General features: G+C 43.8%; 1 protein-coding gene across 7 annotated transcripts in view; it reads left to right on the forward strand.

The window, feature by feature from the left end:
* TNS3 (tensin 3) overlaps positions 1 to 24994 on the forward strand; it is a 247589-nt gene that overhangs the window by 23825 nt on the left and 198770 nt on the right. Inside the window, exon 1 of one of the 7 annotated variants that reach the window (XM_035316741.1) lies at positions 16194 to 16288. The exons of the other annotated variants lie outside the window; for them this stretch is intronic. The gene's annotated coding sequence lies outside the window, so the exon portion shown is untranslated. Of the gene's footprint in view, positions 1 to 16193; positions 16289 to 24994 lie in introns of those variants that run through there. 7 annotated transcript variants of the gene reach the window in all.

The following is a 24994-nucleotide window of genomic DNA, read 5'->3' on the forward strand; positions in this document are numbered from 1 at the left end:
CTTTGGCCAGGATTGAAGTTACCAAATTAAAAAACAGCTAGGGAAGAAACTAAAGACAGAGATCTAAAGCACGTAGATTTCTGTACACACAAGTAATAGCTAGGAAACCAAGCTAAAAATAAAAGAAAAAAGACAAATGTGTTTTGTAAGACTACCATAGCATACTTTCTTGCAGTTAATTGTTCAGTATGTGCCACCTCTCACACTACAGTTTGCTGTGAAATTACAGCTTTTCACAAGCATTAATCAAGCACATGTTTTCTAGTAAGCTAGATGGCTTCTGGAATAAATGAACAGCCAAAGCTGAGCCAGAAAAGTCTGCCAAACTTGCATGAGGATGCTCTGTCACAGACATGTTTAAAAACCTCAGTTTTTAGCAATTCAGATTCCACCAAGAAGTGTTTTTTAAATTATTATTATTTTTTATTATTCTTAAAGGCATATATATAAATTAAACACGTGTATCTTTTTTTTTTTTTTTTTTTTTTCATGATAATTAACTCTCTCGTATTGTTGAACATTTGGTAAAGGTCACACAGGCAACAGGCAAAAGTACTGTTGAAATCTTTATTTTACTATAAAACTTCAAGTAACCTTATTTTAACCATTCTAGCTAATTATTAAAGACAGCGAATGATTCACCTTTTGAGGTAGGTGGCATTTGTCCTGCCTATCCATCATGGAGAAGAAAGTTGTTCAGTGATTACTGAAAACACAACTGAAACTGTGCTTATTTAGCAATTTCCGCAATTTCATCAGAATGCTGAAATTTCATCGGAATGGCCAAACAAGGTTGAATAGGCTAGGTCTGTGATGTTAGAATTAACCTCTATTCATCAGTCTCTGCTGTTGGAAGTACCTGAGCATAATAGTGCTAGGATACTAGCATTTGTATTGCTGATTAAACCTTACACTGTGTGGTGGTTTTACTCGAGTGGGCAGCTGGGCTCCACCACAACTGCTCTCTCACTCCTCCCCCCCGCCTCAAAGAGGATGGGGGAGAAATGGCAACACACAGAGCTCAAGGTTTGAGATGAGAATAATTTAATTAAAGGGCAAGGGAATGGGGAGAAAAAGAAACAGAAGAAACAACAAGGCCGCACAGAGAGAAAGGGGAAAAAAGTTATTCTCTACTTCCCATCAACAAGCGACATTCGGCCACGTCCTGGGAAGCAGGGCCTCAAAACACGTAGCAGTTGTTCAGGAAGACCACCCTCCCCAATGAGAGCCCCCCATTTTATTGCTGAGTGTGACATCAGGTGTTATGGAATATCCCTTTGGTTGGTTTAGGTCAGCTGCCCTGGTGATGTCCCCTCCCCATCACTTGCCCACCCCCAGCCTGCTGGCTCCTGGGGGCCTGGAAGGAGTTCTGATGTTGTGCCAGCACTATGCAGCAACAGACACAACACTGGAGTGATACCAGTGCTGTTCCAGCTACGAGTGCAGAGCACAGCACTGTGTGGGCTGCTGCAGGGAAAGGTGACTCCATCCCAGACAAACCCAACACACCCTGGGATCCTATCCAAGGAAAAGAAAGTAACTTTCCTCAGAAGAAGAGCATTCTCTCTCTTAGAGAGAATGTACCATTTTCAGGTATGCCGTTACAAAGTGCTGAACATGAGATCTCCCTTCCTTTTCTATACCTATAAATTACAGAGCAATATCTAATAAAGTTCTGCAGGGCACAGGAGTTACAACTGCATGATGTGCACACTTGAGGTTTCTGTGGCCACATTTGCAAACAATGAAGTGTTTTTATCTTGCTTCCTTTGGGGAACAACTTTTGTGTAATCTGGTTCAATGGTACAAGTATGTGTGTGTATACACACAATTTATCCCGAGGCAGAAATATGAATGAATTGTTAAAGGTCAATGGTTGCCTGGTGGCTGAACCAATGGTAAAAGACCCTCTTCTAATAGGCCAAAGTGCTTTAATTTCTTGGTTATGTTCACTCACATAAGTTACTGGAATGTGGATGAAAAATCCTCTCGAAGGTTCTTAAAACACTAAGTGTAACGTATCTCTGACGTGCTTGCTGCTCATATTGTAACTTACTCCTAGCATGCATTGTTATCCTGATAACTTAGCTTCAGGTGGTCTCTGAAGTCATAAACTCACCAGTGTGATTTCAAAATACAATCTCTGGTGTGTTTTGATTTGCTTGTTTTGTGTTATGGGGACTGTTTAAAACTGAATCTTAGAAGTTCACCAAGTTTCATTTTCTAAAACTTCTCCAGATGAGAATCACAGCTGTGAGTGTTACAAGAGAAGTGGAACAGCCTTGGAAAGAACAGTCACAAAAGGCTGTCTCGTAGTTGTGCTACCACAGTTGTCTGCTATTGCAGCAGGCAGAGGAATGATCCAGAATAGGCACAGGCTTCATAGAGCTTGAAAGAGAATTTCCCCTCCTGAACAAGAGATTTGAGTATGAGCTAACTTCCCTTATTTTAGGCTTAGCTCTCTTCTCCACAGTGAAGAAACAAAAACTACCAGGTCTATTTCAGTGGTGGAATAAGGAGGGAGCAAGAAGATCAGTCAGTTTAAATTTGATTTACGTGGGCTATTCTGCACAAATTCTGCTTTTGTAAAGTTGGGAGTTGTTTTAAAAAAACACCCCCCTTTCTGAACTGCCGGGACACTGCTGACAAGGCCTCGGAGCAGGCAGAAGCCCCCCGCTTTCTCTCTGAGGCGCTCGGCCCCGGGACTGAGGCGCCCCGCGGCGGAGCAGGGGGGATGGCGGCGGGCCCGAGGTGCTGGGAGCGAGGCGGCCGCCAGGCTGCGGCAGCCCTCGCGAGAGCGGCTGACGGGGCTGGCGGAACCGGGAGCGGCCCCCTCCCGCCCCCTCGTACAGGGGCGGCCCCTGGGAAGACGGGGGGAGAAGGATGCGCAGTAGTTCGCGCCGGGAGAGCCCAGGAGCTTGGGCATCTCGATTGGGAGCCGTGGTTTCCAGACATGGCTTCTCAGAGCTCGGCACCTTCCACAGGCAACGCCGCCTCCAAGCCAGAGCTCCGGGGCGAACACGCTGGCCCCAGGTGTTGGGCTGCAGAGTGTGCCCTACTCTTAGGCCAGCAAAACTGCCTTCCCCCGTCCATCCTCTTCCACCTCCTCCCCCTGAGCGGTGCAAAGGAAGGGGGATTGCGGACAGTCTATAGCACTTCTCTGCCGCGCCTTCACCACCAGCCTGTTCCCCTGCTCCCCGTGGGGTCCCTCCCACGGGATGCCGTCCTTTCTGAACTGAGCCTTCAGGGGCTGCCCACAGGCAGCAGCTCTTCAAGAACTGCTCCAAGTATGGGTCTGTACCATGGGGTCCATCCGTCAGGATCAAACTGCTCCAATCTGGGTCCCCCACGGGCAGCTGCTCCTGACAGGTCACCTGTTCTGAATGGTCCCCTCCCCACGGGCTGCAATTCCATCCCTGTGTCTGCTCCAGTGGGGGTTCTCCATGGCCACATCCACCTGCTCCACCGGGGGCTCCTCCACGGGAGGGCTGCAGCGTGGAGATCTGCTCCGTGTGGGACCCATGGGCTGCAAGGGCACAGCCTGCTCCACCAGGGGCCTCTCCACAGGCTGCAGGGGAACTGCTGCTGCCTGCCTGGAGCACCTCCTGCCGTCCTGCTGCACTGACCTTGGTGTCTGCAAGGCTGTTTCTCATTCCTCACTCTCCCAGCTGCTGTTGTGCAGTAGGTTTTTTTTTTTTTTTTCTTTTTTTTTTTTTTTTCTTAAATATGCTTTCACAGAAGTACAAACAGCTTCACTTACTGGCTCAGTTCTGGGCAGCGTCAGACCACTTTGGAGCTCTACATGTACATGTATTGGAGCAATACATGAACAGGAAAAGGAGAACTAAGGAGAATCCTTTATTGGATGTGGGGGGAACATAGTGACGAGATGAGGAAGAGGCTGAGGTAGTTAATGCCTTCTTTGCCTCAGTCTTTAGCAGTAAGACCTGTTGTTCTCTGGGTACCCAGCCACGTGAGCTGGTAGATAGGGATGGGGACCATAATCCATGAGGAGCATAATCCATGAGGAATGGTTAGCAACCTACTACTCCACTTAGATGTATGCAAGTCTATGGGCCAAGTGGGATTCACTCGAGGGTACTGAGGGAGCTGGCGGAAATGCTCGCCAAGATGCTTTCCATCATTTATCACTAGTCCTGGCTCTCAGAGGAGGTCCCAGTCAACTGGCAGCTAGCAAATGTGATGACCAGATGATGATCTACTAGAAGGGCCAGAAGGAGGATCCAGGAAACTACACACCTGTCAGTCTAACCTCGGTGTGGGGGCAGCTCATGGAGCAGATTATCCTGAGTACCATCACACAACACTTACCGGACAACCAGGTGATCAGGCCCAGTCAGCATGGGTTTATGAATGGCAAGTCCTGCTTGAGGAACCTGATCTCCTTAGTGACATGCTCATTGGATGCTCTGTGGATGATGGAAAGGCTGTGGATATAGTCTACCTATACTTCAGAAAGGCTTTTGACACCATTTCCCACAGAATTCTCCTGAAGAAGCTGGCTGCTCAAAGCTTGGAGAGGTGTACGTTTTGTTGGATTAAAAACTAACTGGGCAGATGAGCCCAAAGAATCGTGGTGAATGGAGTTAAATCCATCTGGAGTCCAGTATGAGTGGTGTCTCCCAGGGCTCAGTACTGGGGCCAGTTCTCTTCAACATTCTTATCAATGATCTGGACAAGGGGATTGAGTGCACCCTCAGTAAGTTTGTAAATAACGGTAAGTTAGCATGAGTGGTGATCTGCTCAAGGGTAGGAGGGCTCTGCAAATGGATCTGGATAGGCTGGACTGATGGGCCAAGGCCAACTGTATGAGGTTCAACAAATCTAAGTGCCAGGTCCTGCACGTGGGGCACAACAACCCTATGCAAAAAGATAGGCTGGGGGAAGAGTGGCTGGAAAGCTGCCTGGAGGAAAGGGACCTGGTGGTATTAGTTGTTAATTGTTTGAATGTAAGTCAGCAGTGTGCTCAGGTGGCCAAGAAGGCCAACAGCATCCTGGCTTGTATCAGAAAAAGTGTGGCCAGCAGGACTAGGTAAGAGATTGTCCCTCTGTACTTGGCTCTGGTGAGGCTGCACCTTGAATAGAGTGTGCAGTTTTGGGCCCCTCAGGCATCAAGGGGTTGGAGTGTGTCTAAGAAGGGCAATGAAGTTGGTGAAGGGCCTAGCAAACAAGTCTTATGAGAAACTGCTGAGGGAGCTGGGGTTGTTAAGCTTGGAGAAGAGAAGGATCAGGGGAGTCCTTATCACACTCTACAATTACCTTAAAGGAGGCTATATAGCAAGGTGGGGATCAATCTTTTCTCCCAAGCACCAAGTGATAAAATGAGTAGAAATGGCCTCAAGTTGCACTAGAAGATATATTGGATATTAGGAGAAATTTCTTTACTGAAAGGGTTGTGAAGTATTGGAATAGGCTGCCCAGGGAAGTAGTTGAGTCACCATCCCTGTAGGTCTTCAAGAAACACGTAAATTTAGAACTTAGTAGTATGGTTTAGTGGTCGACTTTAGTACTAGGTTAAAGGTTGGACTAGATTATCTTAGTGGTGTTTTCCAACCTGAATGATTCTATGATTCTGTGTAGTATAAGAGTAGTTCTGTGTGTGTGGATGATGTTGTTTAAATAGGTGAGATGCCTGTACTGGCAAAGGATCCTCTTTGGGATGGTGTAAACCAAATCAGTAAGAGGAAGCCATGTTAGCATAAGTGGATCAAAAGTGCTAGGTAGCACAAATCAGTGGTAGCACAAGCTCTGTCCAGTAAGTTAAGGGCTTCCTCAATGGATCTAGAAACAGTTCATGCTAGAACTTCCTGCCACTTAGTATGAATAGTATTGCTGTCTCTATTGTGTTACAGTGGCATAAACTTACAAGTAGGCACAAAGCAACTTTTCAGAACCTTCTGCTGGGAATGCTGAATTGTAAGTTGTTTTATTTTGACCCTTGCTGAGTACAGCAATAGGACAATATGAGTACCAAAAATGCAGTTAAACTTTGAAAACATTCTTGATCTCTATGATAAAGATTTCTATGAAAGAATTTTTTGTCTTCTATCCTAAATTTTTCTTGGCAGATACTATGCTGAGATTTGGTATTGCACAAGTAGGTGTTTTGATCCCGTGTATTTTGTAGTTGCTGCTATGCCAAAATTTTTCATCCTTCTCACTCTACTCCAGGAGTTTTTGTCTGTCTTGCAGAGTTGAATGGAAGTCTTGGAAAGCCACAAAGACTTGCTTGTGTCTCTTGTTCACACATAATAATGCTGTTTCTCTGTTCTATTCTGTTATAGCTATTGGGAGAGTTTTTTCTTAATTCATTGTGGCTTCATTTATGTAACTGCAACTCTCCTGAAGCCACTGCACAATGCATGCCCTTCCCAAAACTGAAATTGGCATCTCCCCCTCTCCACATCTGATAAAAAGTGGGAAGGAAAGGGCTATTTTTATTATTTATAAACATTGGAGTGTGAAGTAAAGGGGAAAGGATATAGGTGTTTCAAACAGGATTTGGTGCCTGCCCCCTGGAGGCAGACATCTGTCAACTCACAGTAAGGTGTTTTTACAGGAAAGTTGGTCTTGTTGGATCTCCCTTTCATAATGTACATTTACAGGTCAGGTTCTATTCTTTACGAGCTCCTCTTTGAATCATGCCATTGAACTAGAAAGCAGACATCAGATTCCCTAAGAAGAGTAACTATTAGCTCTACAATCTAAGTGAATGGTAGATGAGCTGTTCAAATCCTGAATGCTTTTGTACAGCTGACATTTTAGTGGAAGCTAAGACAACTTCCTTAAATTGGAAATAGTATGTAGGTTTGTAAAAAGGACCAAGGCAATACTGGGGTCGTTGGACAAAGATGTAGGCTCCTTAGGCCACTGCTATTGGTTTTATGTATTACAGAGACAGCATACTATGCTTAAGAAGGGATAACTATAAGGAAATGTCAGGTGAAATTAATTTCCTTTTAATCATATTTAAAGAGTGTGGCTCTATCTACCCTTATCTAAAGAATCTTATTTTCAAAGTAATGTCTGAAAAGCTAAGGAAAAGCCAGTCCTCTGGCTATATATTCTTGAAATCAGTGGTGGCTAACCTGCAGTCCACAAAGGGTCTAAACGGGCATATAAGCTTGTGGTTACTCATGTGCAAGGAATTGTATGGCTTCACTGACACTTCATAACTGATACTAGTGGACCGTGACTGGGAGGTGAGTTGCATATGCACAGACTTGGAGAAAGCTTGATTTCTTTCTTGATTCAAGGAAATCAACACATCTCCACTAAAAATTAAGGTGTTTGTAGAATCATAGAATCAAAGAATGTTTTTGACTGTTTTTTCTGCCTCCTCTGCCTAACTTCTTGCATGTCAGGATTGAGAGAGCTCTTGTGCCCAATAAAAATGTCTTTACCACCCCGATCTCATTTGCTCCTTTATCTCTGAGGACAGTTTCCCAAGGGATCTCACACACTAGTGCCATAACCAGCCAAAAATATGCCTTTCTGAGACTTAGTGTCTTGACTCTACTTTCTGCCCATCCTGTAACCCTCAAGACTGAGAATTCTACCAGGGCATGATCACTGCAGCCCATGCTGCTTCCAGTCTTGACCTCTCTGATAAGTTCTTCTGCATTCAGTTTTTCATAGTTTTCCAGCTGTGCAGTGACTACCAGCTCCTTTTGTTTGTTACCCATGCTGTGTGCATTTGTATAGAGGCATTTCATGTGGGCCTTCAGCTGCCTCACCTTTTTGACAGAATGTTTTTTGGGGGGTTGGGGAGCATTCCTCACTATTCCAGTAGGTACACCCTTCTATCCTGTTGCTCATGTGTGAATTTCATGGTTTACAGCCTCAGTTTCCAGGTTCATTAGTTTAAAGCATAATGTACTAAGTGAGCCAATCTGCCAGTGAAGATTTTCCTTCCTTTAGTAGATGGGTAGATCCCATCTCTCCCCAGTAATCTGTATTTGTTGAAGTACCTTCCATGATCATAGAAGCCAAAGCCCTGTCATTGACACCAGTCACGTTAGTCTGCATGATGCATCAACTTCTGCCCTCACCTCTGCTTCTAGCTGGCAAAACAGAGGAGAAAACCACCTGGGCCCCCACTCTGTTCACTTGGGACTCTAGGACACTGAAGTCCTGCTTGACATTGCCCAGGCTATGCTGTGCTATATATCTCTCTATATAAACACGTACATACATACATATATATATTTATGTTGTTCACAGGCACACAACATGTACAGCAGTTTCTGTCTCAAAGTTGTTTTCTCAAAAAACAAAACCAAACAAAACAGCAAAATCGTTTGTCATGGGCAAGGCACAGAATCACCAGCCGTACCAGTCAGAATACAGAGTACTGAAGGCCGTAGGTCTCTGGTGGCAGAGAAAAGTGCAGTGAAGCACTGGCAAGGTCTCCAGAAGTTCTGTGGGGAAACTTCAGGGAGTTGAGTCTCTTCAACACAGGGAGCCGAGCACATACATGCACTGGGGGAGGTGTGTAATTGCTGGACTAAGTGGTTTAGAATGGATAACCATGGAATATCACAGAATCACAGAATTTCCAGGTTGGAAGAGACCTCAAGATCATCAAGTCCAACCTCTAACCTAACACCAACAGTCCCCACTAAACCATATCCCTAAGCTCTACATCTAAACGTCTTTTGAAGACTTCCAGGGATGGTGACTCCACCACCTCCCTGGGCAGCCTGTTCCAATGCCTCACAACCCTTTCAGTAAAGAAGCTCTTCCTAACATCTGACCTAAAACTCCCCTGGCGCAACTTTAGCCCATTCCCCCTCATCCTGTCACCAGGCACGTGGGAGAACAGGCCAACCCCCACCTCTCTACAGCCTCCTTTAAGGTATCTGTAGAGAGCGATAAGGTCGCCCCTGAGCCTCCTCTTCTCCAGGCTGAACAAGCCTCAGCCGCTCCTCGTAGGACTTGTTCTCCAGGCCCCTCACCAGCTTCGTCGCCCTTCTTTGGACCCGCTCAAGCACCTCGATGTCCTTCTTGTAGCGAGGGGCCCAAAACTGAACACAGTACTCGAGGTACGGCCTCACCAGAGCCGAGTACAGGGGGACAATCACCTCCCTAGCCCTGCTGGTCACACTATTTCTGATACAAGCCAGGATGCTGCTGGCCTTCTTGGCCACCTGAGCACACTGCTGGCTCATCATATTCAGCCGACTGTCAACCAATACTCCCAGGTCCTTCTCTGCCAGGCAGCTTTCTAACCACACATCTCCCAGCCTGTAGCTCTGTTTGGGGTTGTTGGGCCCCAGGTGCAGGACCCGGCACTTGGCCTTGTTGAACTTCATGCAGTTGACCCCAGCTCATCGGTCCAGCCTATCCAGATCCTCCTGCAGAGCCTTCCTACCCTCGAGCAGATCGACACACGCACCTAACTTGGTGTCATCTGCAAACTTACTGAGGGTGCACTCAATGCCCTCGTCCAGATCATTGATGAAGATGTTAAAGAGGACCGGCCCCAGCACCGAGCCCTGGGGGACGCCACTAGTGACTGGCCTCCAACTGGATTTGACTCCATTTAGCACAACTCTCTGGGCCCGGCTATCCAGCCAGTTTCTAACCCAACGAAGCGTGCGCCAGTCCAAGCCAAGAGCAGCCAGTTTCTTGAGGAGAATGCTGTGGGAGACGGTGTCAAAAGCCTTGCTGAAGTCAAGGTAGACCACATCCACAGCCTTTCCCTCGTCCACCCAGCGCGACACTTTGTCATAGAAGGAGATCAGGTTCGTCAAGCAGGACCTGCCTTCCATAAACCCATGCTGACTGGGCCTGATCGCCTGCTTGCCCTTCAAGTGCCGCATGATGACTCCCAAGAGGATCTGCTCCATGAGCTTCCCTGGTACTGAGGTCAAACTGACAGGCCTGTAGTTCCCCGGGTCAGCCCTCCGGCCCTTCTTGTAGATGGGCGTCACATTCGCTAGCCGCCAGTCAGCTGGGACCTCCCCCGATAGCCAGGACTGCTGATAAATGATGGATAGTGGCTTGGCCAGCTCCTCTGCCAGTTCTCTCAGTACCCTTGGGTGGATCCCATCCGGCCCCATCGACTTGTGCACATCCAAGTGCCGTAGCAGGTCACCAACCAGTTCTTCGTGGATGGTGAGGGCCACATCCTGCTCCCCATCCCCTTCCACCAGCTCAGGGTACTGGGAATCCAGAGAACAACCGGTATTGCCGCTAAAGGCTGAGGCAAAGAAGGCATTGAGCACTTCTGCCTTTTCCTCATCTCTTGTAACTAAGTTTCCCCCTGCATCCAGTAAAGGATGGAGATTCTCCTTTGTCCTCCTTTTTGTGTTGATGTATTTATAAAAGTGTTTTTTGTTATCTTTAACGGCAGTAGCCAGATTGAGCTCCAGATGAGCTTTGGCCTTCCTAATTTTGTCCCTGCACAGCCTCGCTACATCCTTATAGGATGGAGGACCCTAGTGGCCAGCCCACTTTTCCAAAGATTATAAACCCTCTTTTTTCTCCTAAGCTCAAGCCACAGTTCTCTGTTCAGCCAGGCTGGTCTTCTTCCCCGCTGGCTCATCTTTGGGCACATGGGAACAGACCGCTCCTGCGCCATTAGGATTTGCCTCTTGAAGAGCGCCCAGCCTTCCTGGACCCCTCTGCCCTTCAGAACCGCCTCCCAAGGGACTCTACCAACCAGTGTCCTGAGCAGCCCAAAGTCAGCTCTCCGAAAGTCCAGTACAGTGGTTTTACTGGTTCCCTTCCTGGCCTCGCCAAGAATAGTGAACTCCACCATTTCGTGGTCACTCTGCCCAAGACAGCTCCCGACAATCACATCCTCCACCAGTCCTTCTCTGTTTGTGAAGAGAAGGTCTAGCGGGGCACCACCCCTGGTAGGCTCACTAATCAGCTGCGTCAGGAAGCTATCTTCCACTTTCTCCAGAAACCTCCTAGACTGCTTTCTCTGGGCTGTGTTGTGCTTCCAGATATATGTGCGTGATATATGTGTGTTGTGCTTCCAGAATATGTGCGTGATTTCCCCCCAGAAATCCCCTGTACACTGTTCTGAGCCGGATCCTATCTTGCCGTGTGGAGGAGGGAGGTTAAGGAGGAGAAATATATCACTTTGAAGCTGCCATCAGTGCTAAGGGTACACAGAGTGATGCACTGAGGCTTGGTAAGGCCTGTTATGACATCATGTTCTCAGTTCTCTGTTTTCTTCAACTTTCGGTAGCCACTTGCGGCAATTGTATGCTCTGCACTAAACTTCCAGTCACATTGCACTGAGTATATGATACATGGTGTTTGATTCTTCATTGCCTTCCATCACAACGTTTGAAGGATTGTGCAATTGATGCCTATGAGTAGAACTTCTGTCCAAGTCCTATGAGAGGAACTGAGTTCTGAGAAGAGTAAAAAGCAGCAACTATTATTTTTCATTTAATTCTCTTTCCTTCCAACTGCATCAACACTTGGCTTACCTCACTCAGTACCACCAGACTTGTGTTGAAAACATCTTTTGGAGTCTGAGTTTTTTCTGGAATATAGTAATGGTAGCATATGTTATACAAAATACCAGTTTTATAGTGCATCAGAGGCTTTTTTACAGCCTTCACAATTTCGGTTTTAAACTTGCCAATTGTAGTGGTTCTCACTGTAGTTTCTTAACGCTTTTTTGTTGTTCTGGAAAAAAAAAAAAAAAAAAAAGGAGGAACAGTTCTAGGAAACTGGAGAATAGCAAAAAGTTTATCAGATAATATTAAGTGCCAGGAAATATTTGTCATATCACAAGTCATTAAGTATTGGATGACATGAGTATTTGCATGTATCCTACTCATTGTACCATAATGTAAATGAGCCTACCTTAAAAACTGTGTAGTCCTAGCATGCCTATACTATCCTGTAGTGGGCAATGTAGACATGCCCTTCTGCCTTGCAAGCAGATAACTTCCAAAAATACATTTGTTTATTATGAAAATGTGATACTTTAATAGAAGGAGAAAATGTTGTAGATACTGTGCAAGGTATTTGTCCTTACCTATGTTTCATAAAGAATCAGAGCAGCAAATGATAATTAGATTAAAGGTAAATTTTCCTCAATGCACTGAAGGTATGGACTGAGTTATTCATATGTTTTACAGAGATTTTGTGTTTCTCTTTTGTTACTCATTTTGACATTCATACCAGCTGAATGTTTCAGAAGGTCGGTGCATACTGATATTTCATGTTGCTGCACCTGTAACACACCACTAGTATGTTTGATGAGCCAACAGATTTAACATGAGCTTTTTGACTATCACAGACATGTTCGGTACAAGGAAGTTGATGTTGGAAAACAGATCATATGGGTTGATTCCTAGAACATATAACAGGGCATTAAATAGGGTTAGTTGGTGCAGTGGCTTGAGAATGTGAAATTGTGGCTTAATGCTCACAGCTGTATGGATTTGTTTTACTGAAAATGAAAGAAAACAATAAAGCCTATTTATCACGGAACCCCACTTTTTCTTGTTGCAAATGAAAACATAAGCACTGTTAATTTCTGCCTTTTTTTTTTTTGAACTGATTGCTCTTGGAAAAAATGTTAAGACCTGAAGTCCTGGCTAAGTTCAAAATTGTTTCTTATTATCTTTTGTTAAGATTAAGCTAGCATCTGAGTTTGTTTCCTAGCAGTCTTCTCCAAAAGAGTGCAGTCAGTTTCATAAATTGCCTGACTTGCAGATGTATACAAAAATCCCCTGATTTAAACTGCTTATGTGGCAAAATAATGCCAATTTTGTAGTACTGAGGTACAGATTTTTTTTTTTTTTTTTGTATTTGCATAGCAATCAACAAACCACAGATGTACAAATGTTCTGTTCTCCTGAAGGAACAGATTGTTTTGCTTCATGTCAGATTTAAGAAAATCAGAGCTGATCAATTGGATAGTCTCTTGCAGTACCATCTGGAGGGATTTTTGTATAATTATTGCTATGAAGTACTTTTCTTGTTTTATAACTCACTCATTCTAAAATACTCTAACTGAAAGGTAAAGCTTTACTATATTTGTTATCACAGGAAAAGGCCTTAGAAAAGAAGGGTAAAATAGTATGGTAGCAAAGTAAGTGTTGCATGAAGAATAGTGAGCCTGTAGTACAGATTGGGGTTTAGCGGTTGTTCAAGCCAAATTGCAGAGCTGTTGGGGAGACATTTATGAAGTGCTGTAACTTCTTACGCTACTATTGATGCTACATAGCTTAAAGCTATTACAGAAGCTCCAAATAAACTATTCTTTAATAATCTCTGACACTGAAGTCGGATTACAAACATGCATTAAGTGGTCTACTTTGAAAAAGCGTACCAAAGTTTAGGAGCCTTGCTGAAGGGAAGGTTTGTATCTGTGAAGTAATCTTGGCACCAGATATGCATCTGTATGCCTTATGAGTAGTTATAAACATAGTATATATCATCAATGTATATATCTTATGCACATGAAAAAAATCTGGTTTGGTCTGGAAATGTGATATTTAAACCTAAGAGCAACAGGTAAATAGTGCTGAATACCTGGGTTTCTACATAGCATGGTCTCCAGGTTCTTGTTTGTTGATGAGTATTCTACGGTTAGTTTTGGCTCAGTGATGATCAAATAAGCAGTCTCACTGCATTCTGATTTAAAAGCTTTATTCAGGTAACTGAAACATCAGTCAAATTTGGCTGCTTCTGTAGATACATTAAGAATAAAACACCATTCTAAATCAGGAGCAAAAGACCGTCAGCGTGCAAAAGATATGAGTCACACAGGTATTTTCTGTTACTGCATTCATTGGACTTGATATCAAGTATTTGTGGTGTCATTAAAGTACAACACTAGCCTATTTGCATTAGGTTAGTTTAGCAACTCCCTTCACACAGCAGATGCCTTGATTCAGCGGTGTGTATCTGAGATGAGTGTTTAACTTAGTCAGACTACACCTTTGTGTAGGGTCAGATACATTTAAAGCACTTTAAAACAAACACAGATTTTTCCACTCCTTTTGAATTGTCCCCTATTCCTAGTAAAGGGAGAAGGGGTGAAATTCAGAATATAGAAGTGATAATTATGGATTTAAACGTATAAGGAGATAGTATTTGTCAAGGCTGTGTGTTATAAAATGTAAAGAACATACAGTTATACCAAGCTAGTGCTGTGGCAGTAACCCTACGTAAACTTCCTGACAGTTTGATGGTGACTCTTCACATAGCATTGCAGCTGGTATGCAAAAATAAATATATATATTTTTTGCTAGTGCCATTTATATGCAAAAACACATTAATCTAGAAGCAGATGTCTGCATATACATGAAGTATTGCCAAAGTTCAAGCATTTCAAAGTCATGTGTCAGAGTGCTGAACCACAGAATATTTTTTTTTTTTTTTTAATATAATAATTTCTGCTTTCTATTCTTGGAGTTCAGGCCTTGAAAATTTGGCATGAAAGTCTGAAACTGGTTGTAATACTTTTCTTTCCCCCCCCCCCCCCCCCCCTTTTTTTTTTTTAAGGTCCAGTGAAATTTTCTGGTAATAACACGATCCATGTGATGGGGCTTTGAGAAAAAAGACCAAATATTGTGAATCTTTGGAGGTGCTGATTGTGTGGACTGCTGATTAAGTGATTGATCCCATTACCAGAGTCTCTTGGCTTAATTTAGGGATATGTTGGGTATTATTTACATGTGACAAATAGAGTGGGATGTTTCAGCAGAAAGTCTAGGAGAAACTGTCTTTAAGAACAGTGAGATGCACATCTAAAAGATTTGTAGTATGTGTTCTCTTTCTCTACTTGGTACAAAGGGATAGAAGAGGTTTAAAAAGTATATAAATATATATATAATATAGATAAGCTTTCCTAGCAATACCATACAGTCTTGTCCAAATGGGCCTGTAAGCATTAAGCATGTCTGGGGACTAGTTTGTTTTTGTTTGGCTAGTGTTTGTTACATTACTTTCTCAGAGATAACAATATACTTGCATTTGAATGTCATTGCCTTCCATATGATTACCTGTTTGCCTGTGCCCATAATAAAAGGAATTGCAACAAACATTTGAGCTTTAAAGCCTAGCTCTGGGATTTCTAGGGGGGCTTCTTCCTCCTCAAAGCAAGGGATTTGCCAATGTTTATCACAGTATTACTGCCTAAACAGCCAGGTGGAAATGCCTAGTGCTAGAATGGGCTGTAAACCTTGCCTCTGACAGTGTAAGGTATCTATTTCTGTTTAGTATTAATATCCATGAGTTTGTTTCTGGATTTTCAGCTGTTGAAAAGAAGCTACCAAGATGTCACGTCAGTATGGCCACTGCTCATTTACATGCAGTCCGAGCCATAAGGGAAATGTTCAAATACCTTCTTTTGCTTCTTATGATGTGCATACACCCCCAGGTGAGGCCCCAGTTACCAGCTGACAGCATGATCTGTGTTAGACATCTCAATCCTATTAATTCTACTTACATATTCACTTCAGTGAATTCCACTTACATATTCACTTCAGTGAATATGTATGTATTATGCATGAAACTTGAAACTACCATGCTCTTTGGCAGGTAGAAGGCTTATGGATCCTGCAGACACTCCAGGTGTGGAGTTGCCCTTTCCTGAAGTACCTCAAGAAAGAGGTAGTTTTTGGTGTCTAAATATTATAGGTGTCAGTACTGTGTGTACCTAGGGAACCTGTGGCATTAGGCAGTAGCAGGGACGGGACTTGGGGGATCCTCCTGGAACCTCAGTTGCTGGGGATGGTGAAGACCCCTCGAAACCTGTGTGCTTTTTGCCTCATGGCTGTAGCCGCTCTGCACGTGGCTGCCCACGGCTCTGAGTTCACTCCCCTCCTGTGGCAGCCATGGCTGACCGGCCAGGAGACAGATAAGCGCTCGCGTCCTCGGGACTGCAACTCTTAGGCCTTGCACTTCAGCTCAAAACTTTAAGGCTGGGTAAGCGAAGTCCTGCAGGGCCGGCCTGTCCCGGGGCCCCGAGGGTGTCTCGCCAAACACCAGGGCCGAGGCAGCTTGGTATCGGCGGAGCCCAGCGGAGCGGGGCCCGGCCCGATAGGCACTGCCCCGCGCCCCCCGCCCCCAAGCCGAGAGCGGTGCTACGCGTCTCTTCCCCGCCTCCTCCCCTGCCTTAATCGAGGCGGTGGAGGTTCCTCTCCGGCGGGAGGGACCGTAGCAAATAAAAACAAGTGTGTGCGGCGCGGGGCTGGGGGAGGGGGGAGACTAGTTCTCCCGTCCTCCAGCTGAGCCGCTCCGCCACCGGCCGAGGGGGTCCCCGCAGCGCCGGGGCAGCGAGGTAAAGAACTTGGGCGGCCGTTGGGAGCGCGCCCGGAGCTGTGCTGTGGCGGCGCGGGGCTTTGTTCCCGGCGGGGCGGGCGAGCCCGCTGCCGCGCGGGGCTCTTCGGCGGCGGGGAGGCGGCTCTCGGCGGGCCGCGGTGCCTCGGCGCTGGGGGCCGAGGAGAGGCGGCGGCGGGGCCGGCCGTCACCGGGCGAGGGGAGCCGCGGCCCCGGGGCCGCGTTGGGCTGGGGAGGGGGGCTGTCCTCGGCCGTGCGCCGCTGGGCTGGGGCGGCTGCCGCCCCCCCGGGGCCTGCCTGCTCGCCCCCCGCGGTGTGGAGCGGGGGGGGGGGGGGGGGCTTGGGCGGGGGCAGGTGTGAGGGCTCGGGATCCCCGTCCCCTCGGCGAGAGGGTTCAAGGGTTCGCGTTACGGTGGGGGCAAAGGTGGCGGGGAGCTGCTGCGGGCAGGGCAGGGCGGGATGGCGGCAGCGGGCCGGGCGGCGTGCCGTCCCCGTGCGAGCTCCGAGCGAGGAGTCGGGGAGGTGCTGCTGGGTTTGTTTAACCAGCGCCAGGGTCTCAGCGCCGAGAAGAGTAGCGCCGAGGCGTGTGTCTCTCTCCTGAAAAGTTACTTAAGTCTACAGGCTTGTGAGCGGATGGGGGGAGGAGGGGGAAGGGAGCGCTGCTCCTGGATTTTAATGAGGACCACCGCGGAAACGACTGGAACATCTGCATGGCAGCGTTCAGTCCCTCGGGGCGTTTCCCGGGTTGTAGTCAGCTGTGAAACCGTGTTGATACAGTCGTAAGCCCACCGTAGTACATCGTTTTGTTGTCTGTGGTGAAAGGGGTAGCTTGTTGTCTTTGGTACTAACGCAGATGTCTCTTGATGGCCAACTTCTCTTCATTTGCAGTGGCTTGCCATCGCTGTCTTGAACTGTCAGCTGTCTTACGGAAGGAAAAAGTCAAATTATCTGGTTATTTACAGGCACTTTCCTTACATAAAAACCCGAAAGATCTGGGTTTGGGATCCTTGTGTTTCTTCTGCCAACTTATGTCATAAGCAGCTTTTGGCATTTGTTTGGATGGTTCATACTCCACGGTCATAATCTCTGAAGTTGGAATGGTCTTGTTCTGAGCGGCAAGGAATTGTGCCTCAACAAAATTTTTCAGTTCCGAACCTATAATTAGCTGTTCAGTATCACATTTTGCATATATATATATTTAATGCTGTTTATATGCTAGGTGGTGTATTATTTTTCCGCATTGAGGAGCGTCTGGTAGTAGTCTTTACGTTTGTAATCACAATGTTTACCTTTTACTAGGTATGAAATGGTAGTGAGAGTCACAAGTATGTCTATGTGTCTACGTAGGCTGTGTCTACGTGAAGGAGACTTTGGGTCTGTTATTTGATGTCTGATAGGAAACTTCTGGCTACTGCTCAATGCCATGAGTGATTGCAGATGTCTTAAGCTGGCTAATTTTTAAAAGAAGCTGCTGCAGTAAATTGGTTAAATGTATTCAATAGAGGGTTAAATGGGACCTTTTCTTAAACTAATGAGATTGTTGATGACTTTGAAGTTGTAAAATGGAAACTTTGAAGTATTGCAAATAGTGGGTTTTTCATCTTAAATAGCCAAAAAGTTTCGTTTGTTGTAATTAAACTGGTTACTTCTAATAATTAATGTTTATTGGAAGGCTTAATCAGTCATTTAATTTGTTGGAAATACATGCGCTAATAACTTAGTGTTACATTGCCAAGAGTATTCCATGGATTAAATGAGAACATAACATTTCTTAATATATGTGTGTGTGCCACAAGGAACTGTTATTTAGAGTGGGTAATGGCCACAAATGATTTAATCGGTGTTCCTTGCAGTTTCAGACTCAATCCTGTGTACATCTCTGCAGTTCACACTTTGTTTTACTGAACATTTTGGGGATATTGTTGGTGTAGGCATTACCTTCTCTGACCTGCTCTTGTTTCATGGTCATGCATAAAATACGTCTGGACACAGAAACATTTCCCTGTTTTGGGTTCTTTTGCTGCTTGTGCTGCTTTGCAGGATGACTATGAGTATATCCCTTAGATGTATTAAGACTATTAAGACATCTGTCTCTTTGACTACACGTTCTATGGTTGGAAGAAGGTATAGTATCACTCAGATTCTGAATAGTGCAGAAGACTGGAAGAATACGGAAATTTCTTTCTGACAAGCTGATGAAGAGTTTCATATCTCTTCTTTGTCACCTTTATTCTTTGGAAATGGCCAAACTGACAGAGAATGAAGCAGAATTGTGTTGTGTTATCAGTGAGGCTTAATTGATTAAAACATTATTTAGTATAATTACTTGCATATCTCCTAAACATACTTTTTTTTTTTTTTTTTTTAAAGATGGAAACCAGCAAGCATTGCTAAAATTAGTGAGCAGGTGTAACGAAGGGGAAAAACAAACGTGCTGAAACATTCGCAATAGAAGGAAACTAATCTAGAAGTCACTAAACATACTACAGGAAGTATAATGGTTGGTTAGGCATTTAATTTTAGGGCATACTGTTCTGTTTTATTCCTAGTGAGGCTGCCAGTTAAATGATCAAGCTGTTACTCATTCACATACTGAACAAATCCTGATTCTCTACTGTGTACCTGCTGAGAATGTACAGTTCTTCCCATAGCAATGAGTGCTGAATGTGCCTTATGCATCAGCTTGGCAAAACTTTTCAGAAACTTACAGCATTATTTTTCTGGGGGAGAGGGAGAAGGAAGCTCCTGAAACAGCTTGCACATTGCTGTTTGTCACTGTATTGTGTTGTGAAAAGTGCTGTGTATATTCTGCAAATACGTTTCCTGTAAGTACAGCTTTGGCTGTACTTTCTGCTGATCAAGTGCAACCTAAAATATTGCATGGCTAGTGTAATTGCTTTTTCTTATGCTGAGTCATTGAGTGAAGTTGGTAAGGTTGCTCTGGAGTGTTTGTCCAGATGTTAAGTAAGGTACTCGTTTACCTCATGTTGATGGTTTAAGAATTAAAATGAGTTGCTTGAGTAAAATAGTACCACGGAGCAAATCCTGTTGTTTCCCACAAAGATAGATTGATAGACCAAGCCTGACTGGCATCAAAGGAGGGAAGCCTAGAAAAGAAACTTTGCAGGTCAGTCTGCCCTCGGCTTTTGGGCCTCCCATACAGGAAGCTCAAAAGCAGGGCTGATGCGTCCAGAAGTTACCAAATCCAAAGGAGTGTCTTTGTGCATCAGCTACACCTGAGCTATTCCTGAATAACTGTCTCTTGGAAAATCTCTCTTGATGGAGACTGTGAAAGAAGATGTGTGTAACAGGAGTGGCAGGGGACAAGGAGCTAGTGATTCTAGCTTTTCTCGTTTGTTTCTCTTGGCCTCTGTACTTAGTGGCTGGAAGGCAAGAAGTGAGCAGGTGACTGAACCTCCTCCCTAAAAATCAATTTGGACTTGGGAATTGGTTAATTGTTTCTTAGACCACAGGCCTACATGAGGAAAGGGATTTGCGTGTAAGTGTTTGCAGGTGTTTGGCAGCAAATTATTTTACTGAGGGGTAGAGGATAAGGTCGGGGGAAGCAAGCATCCTGGAAATGTCACAGCTATTGAAGTTTTAGCTGGCCAGTGTTCCCAAAGCGGGGCCTATCATAAGTTCAGGAGTGAAAACAGTTTCAGAAAAGCAGCCTGGAAGATAGTATTTCACACCTGGGGATACTGCAGTCTCCTCCTTGCAACATCCATAGCACTCTGACAGGGGTGTGCTTCATTCTATTGATTTCAACTTTTAAAATTAATCTTTTGGTACAATGTCAGGAATGGCAGAATAAACAGAAATGGCTGCATTTAGTAAATGAAAAAACAAGAAGGTTGAGTTAAGTTTAAACTGTCTTTATGGAAGTGTGGGAGAGTTTGTGGTGATAATGATAATGCACTTTATCCATGTAAGCTCCCATCTCTTTTTTTCTTACTTGAATTGGTAATCTGTTGTTAGCATGTATTTTATTGTGCAGCTGTGCTTTTGAAGTTGTTTTCTTGCACGGGTTAAAAACGTAACTGGACTTGCATACTCAGGCCTTGGTAAGTTTGGGGGTGGGTGGGTTATGGTTGTCATGCACTTGATATATTAAGGCAGATTTTCCATAGCCTGCGGCATATATTGTAGTGATCTGACACTGATACACAATTAGCATTGTCTTGCTTCACAGAGACTGGGTGTTCACCCTTTTTCATTCCCTCCCTTCCTTGCACATGCAAGGTTAATTACCCTGAGGGTACAGGCCTGTGTGATACCAGAATTAAAATAATGAATTGCTGGAGGCATAAGGTGACAGATTGATTTGCAGTAATCTAATGGGCAGGTGTGTTGATGCAGCCTGCTTCCAGTGGAATTTGAGGAAATTAAGCAGCCAGGGAAAGAGAAGATGCTGTTGTCTTTGTAGTTCTTTAAGCTATGTGGACACTCTTCACTCCTCCAGCTTTGGGTATAACAGAAAGAGGTTGTTTAATCCATTTGGGGATGTATTTATTTGTGGTTTTTGTAGAATGAAAAAGAGTGGTGTTGTTTGGAGAGCGGTCTGTTAGGTTTATATATTACGGATGTACTTCTAGAGCTGAGTGTTGTTTTTTTAGATCTATTATTCTTGGATCGATTTACTGAAAGACAAAGGTGGGGGTGATATTTTCTAAGCCTTAACCACAGAAACAAACAAAAGTAGAATTAAGGGCATCTGGGTTTTCCTCTCAGTTTACTGAAAGCTGTATGCTTGTGCATAGTGAAAAAGTGTATGATGATGACTTTAACCTACATGCATATGGTTTTATTTTCAATTAAAATACTGTTTATTTTCCCTTGAGGTAATTTTAGGTGGGTAAACTGGAATACTGCAATGTAAGTGAATGTGTAGTTTATTCTTCTGTTGAAAAAAACCTTAGAGCACGTATAAAACTTCCAGCGTACCATGCACCCTCTTTCCTACCATTTTCCAGACTCTCTATTTTGTAAAATACATTCCCACTGATCAGTAGAAGAAATGTATTTAAAGCAGTCTTTTTAGTTGAAGGAGAATGGGTTGGCTTTCTTCTTCCGTAGAAAGTCTGTATTTTTCTGCAGCTGCTACTAGTAAAATTAATTTGAGAAGTTAAGATTAAAATTAAAACTGGTAAAGAAAAAAATGTACTAGTGTGTAATTTGTTGAGGGCTGACTGTTTTTGCATAATATTATATTGGTGAATATGAGGACCTCTGCAGAAATCTTTTCTCTGGCATTGTTCCTTTGCACTAATTTAAAAAATAAAACCCATTGCACTTTCTCTAAGCAAGCAGCTAAAACTTTTTTTTTTTTTTTTTTTTTTTTTGCCAGGCTTCCTCATGTCCAAATTAGGCCACTTGTGTCTAAGTAACTGGATTCATTCTGCTTAATACATTTTTATTTTTTTTTAACCCCTCAGTTCTGTTTCTGTTCTGGTGATTCAGCAGGTGTGTGCTGCTGAAAATGGCCTGGGGACATTTCCATCTGGCTTGCCACCTTTTCACTGGAGGGGATGAGGAGGGCCTAGACAGCTATGTGGCACCTTCTGTGCCTGCTGCTCAGTATCAGGTTGCTGTTGCTTCTGCTCCTTGCAGATGTGACTACCTCCTCCTATTGTCCACTGTCAGCTGCAGTCCTTTGTGCTGGCTAGCTTAAGTTCTAAAATTGTGGTCCAGCTATTCCCCACAGGGCAGCAGCTGGATTTGTACTGGCCAGTGAATATGACTTGCTGCTATCAGGCAGAAAATTTGGTACCTGGGAGACTGGGGGGAATTGAAGGCATCTCACTGGGAAGGAGAGGGAAAAAAGTTGATTTTAGGATCTGAGACTAGGCCCTTTAGTAAATGAATATATGCTGAGCCAGGAAGATACCATAGCACTGTGGAATGCCCATCTTGGCATGTGGAAGCAAAGGAGAAAGTAGGAGCTTGAACATGAATCTTTCACATCAGGAGAGTGTCCTTAGTTACAGGTCCTATGGTTTTTGTGTCTATGCTGTGTGTGCTGGTTCTCCCTTTGCCAGTTATGTAGTTCAATGTGAAGTGAAAGAGCTGCACCAGGAGAGACAGAGGCAGGTTTTCTGGTCTGGCATAGCTCAAGCATTCCTGGTTGTTTGATACCAAGATTAGTCCATTAGATGTTTCTTCTGGAGGTGGGATCGCTTTTTAACATCCAGTTGTAATGGGTTTCCTTTTTTATGAGTGTTTTGATCTGTACCACATTGTGGGCATCCTTGTTTTCTGTCCTTCCTGGGGCTAGTAAAGAGGAAGACACGATCTGTGTTCACAGCCTTATGTGAGTTTTCCCTAAATTGCAAAGGAAATATGCATGGAAACACAACTTCTCTGCACACATGCTTTTGTATTTGTTTAGCTTTAATGGTTAATAGATGATAGTGGCTTGTTACAGGATGCAGCCAATGTCCTGAAAATACTCCAAGAGCAAAGAATATCTCTGTGGGGTATTGTGTGCTTGTACACCTGGGAACATGTGATTTCCTGAACATGTGTTTCAGGTTCTGTTTACCTTGTATATCTGGGCCTTTCTATAGTGTTTGCAATCCAAATGTATTTTTTTTTTTTTGGACTGTTGACATTGTATTTTTGCCAGGGTATGGGTAATTTGCCTTTTATTATTTTTAAAATATATATCAAGAAACTTCAGCTGCCTGGATTTTGGTAATGCTGTTCCCTTTGGGTTTGATGAAGGAGTTATTTGATTTTAATTTATAAACATGCAGCCTGTTGCTATGGTCAAGAAGTGAGAGCCTGGAACCTGGCAAGTTCCATGTTTAAATTAATTGTTGTTGATTTTGATATTTAACCAATTTGTGTTTTTAAAATAAACACAATCAGAAAACTCAGAAAATACTTAGTAACACAAGGTGTCTCACTATTTAAAAATAAAACTTTCCTGAGGTGTGTTAGTTTTCTTGCAGCCATTTACTTATTCTTGCAGCTATCAGCAACTTTAAACCTTAAGAGTTTCTTTTTTTAAGTTGATTTGGGAGGTCAAAAAATCAAGTACAATTAATGTTTTGTATTTTAATTATTATTATTTTTTTCCTGCAGCTTCTGGGAAATCTGGCATTTTGAGTGAGTTTAAACAGATCTAGGCATATAAGACAAAACTCTGTGGGGAGGCTGTAGGGTTTAAGTAGTGGTCTGTATTCTAGCTAGTATGTTTTTAGATTAATAGATTTCAGCCATAACACAAATTGTTATTTAATTTATTTGTTAAAATTCATCTATGCTTTCTCCTGTCTAGATCAAATGCTGTATTTTTGAGCTCTAAGTTTATAAGTATCTAAAAATTTGCTGCTCTATCTTGGCTGCTCTTGCTCTTTGGCTATGGTTTGTGGAAAGGAAGGTTGTATTTTTTTAAATGTGAGCAATACACTTCTGTATTTAGAAATGTATCTCCTATCCATAAGTAAAACATGATATGTAAATATTGTCAAGTTTATGCACTTCATTTATATGTTATGCCTGTGGAAAGAAGCGACTGACTTAATAAAATTTTGAAGTCATTTTCAAAAAGTTCTGTTTTCTGCTTTATGAAATCTTGCAGGTGTTCTGTTTCAGCAGATTCTCAGCAGTGGCCTTGCTGCAGCTTGAATCCAGCTGTTCTGCGTTATTTGGAGAGTGTGTTCTGTTCTGTAGTATTTTTATGGATAGCAGTATTCCTTTACTATGTTACTACTTTGCCTCATGTACTGTGGTTACTTAAAATATTTTGGAGTTATCCTGCTGCTCCATTGTCTGTGAGCTGTGTAACATACGTATGTGTGTAGGCTTGGATCTATGTGAAGGTCCATCTGTCTGTATTGAATTACTAATGCTTTTCAAGATGCTTGATAATGGAAAGGGGGGAGTGTTTTTATGTAAGCTTCCAGCTAGATTTTCTTCCATGGAGTTCAGCCCTTGAGGCTTAAAAATTTTGTTCAAAAAAACAAAACACCTTTGCTGATACTCTTCTGCTGCCTCATGGGATACACTTCATTTGTGGTGATTTTTTTTTTTTTTTTCAGTAAGCACAGGAGTTTAGCCAAACAGTGGCTTTCCTTTAGAGCAATGCTCTTGTCTTTAGAGTTGAAGTGCATCATGCGACTTAGGGTCTCTTTGGCGATATCAGTCTCTAGAGGAATGCCAGAAACCAGCTAGAACTCCATCCCCCATGAAGTGCAAGAGGAGAATGCAAAAACTTTGTGCTTAGCTTTGAGTGTTCTTTTTGCAGATACCTTTCTCTGCTGTGCAAAGGAACTTTGAAGAAAATGAATTTGTAAAAATACTGTTTTTTATCTTTTATTTCTATCCAACTGTAACACTTTGACTATTTCCTGTGGTTATGCATGCTGTTGCTCTCAGCTTTACTTGGAAATGCAGACGTTCATTCCATCCTGAGGAGATAATAGCCCTTCTTTTTGTACATTAGGGGAATAAAGATTGTCAACAAGCTCATCTTCCCTGAAGGGCAGAGAGAGGTTAGCTCATGAGGCACCCCAGCTCTGATTGTGGCCTGCAGGACATAGTGCTACTGTGGTGGTTTTACCTTGATAGACAGCTGAACTCCACCACAACTGCTCTCTTCTTCCCCCTCCTCAGAAGAGGAAACAGGGATTCATTAACATTGGAAAAGACCTCCAAGATCAACTGGTCCAACCCTTCCCCTGCCACCAATGCCACCTACTAA

The sequence above is a fragment of the Oxyura jamaicensis genome, chromosome 2 (genome assembly GCF_011077185.1).
Source record: "Oxyura jamaicensis isolate SHBP4307 breed ruddy duck chromosome 2, BPBGC_Ojam_1.0, whole genome shotgun sequence".
In the NCBI taxonomy this organism is placed as follows: domain Eukaryota; kingdom Metazoa; phylum Chordata; class Aves; order Anseriformes; family Anatidae; genus Oxyura; species Oxyura jamaicensis.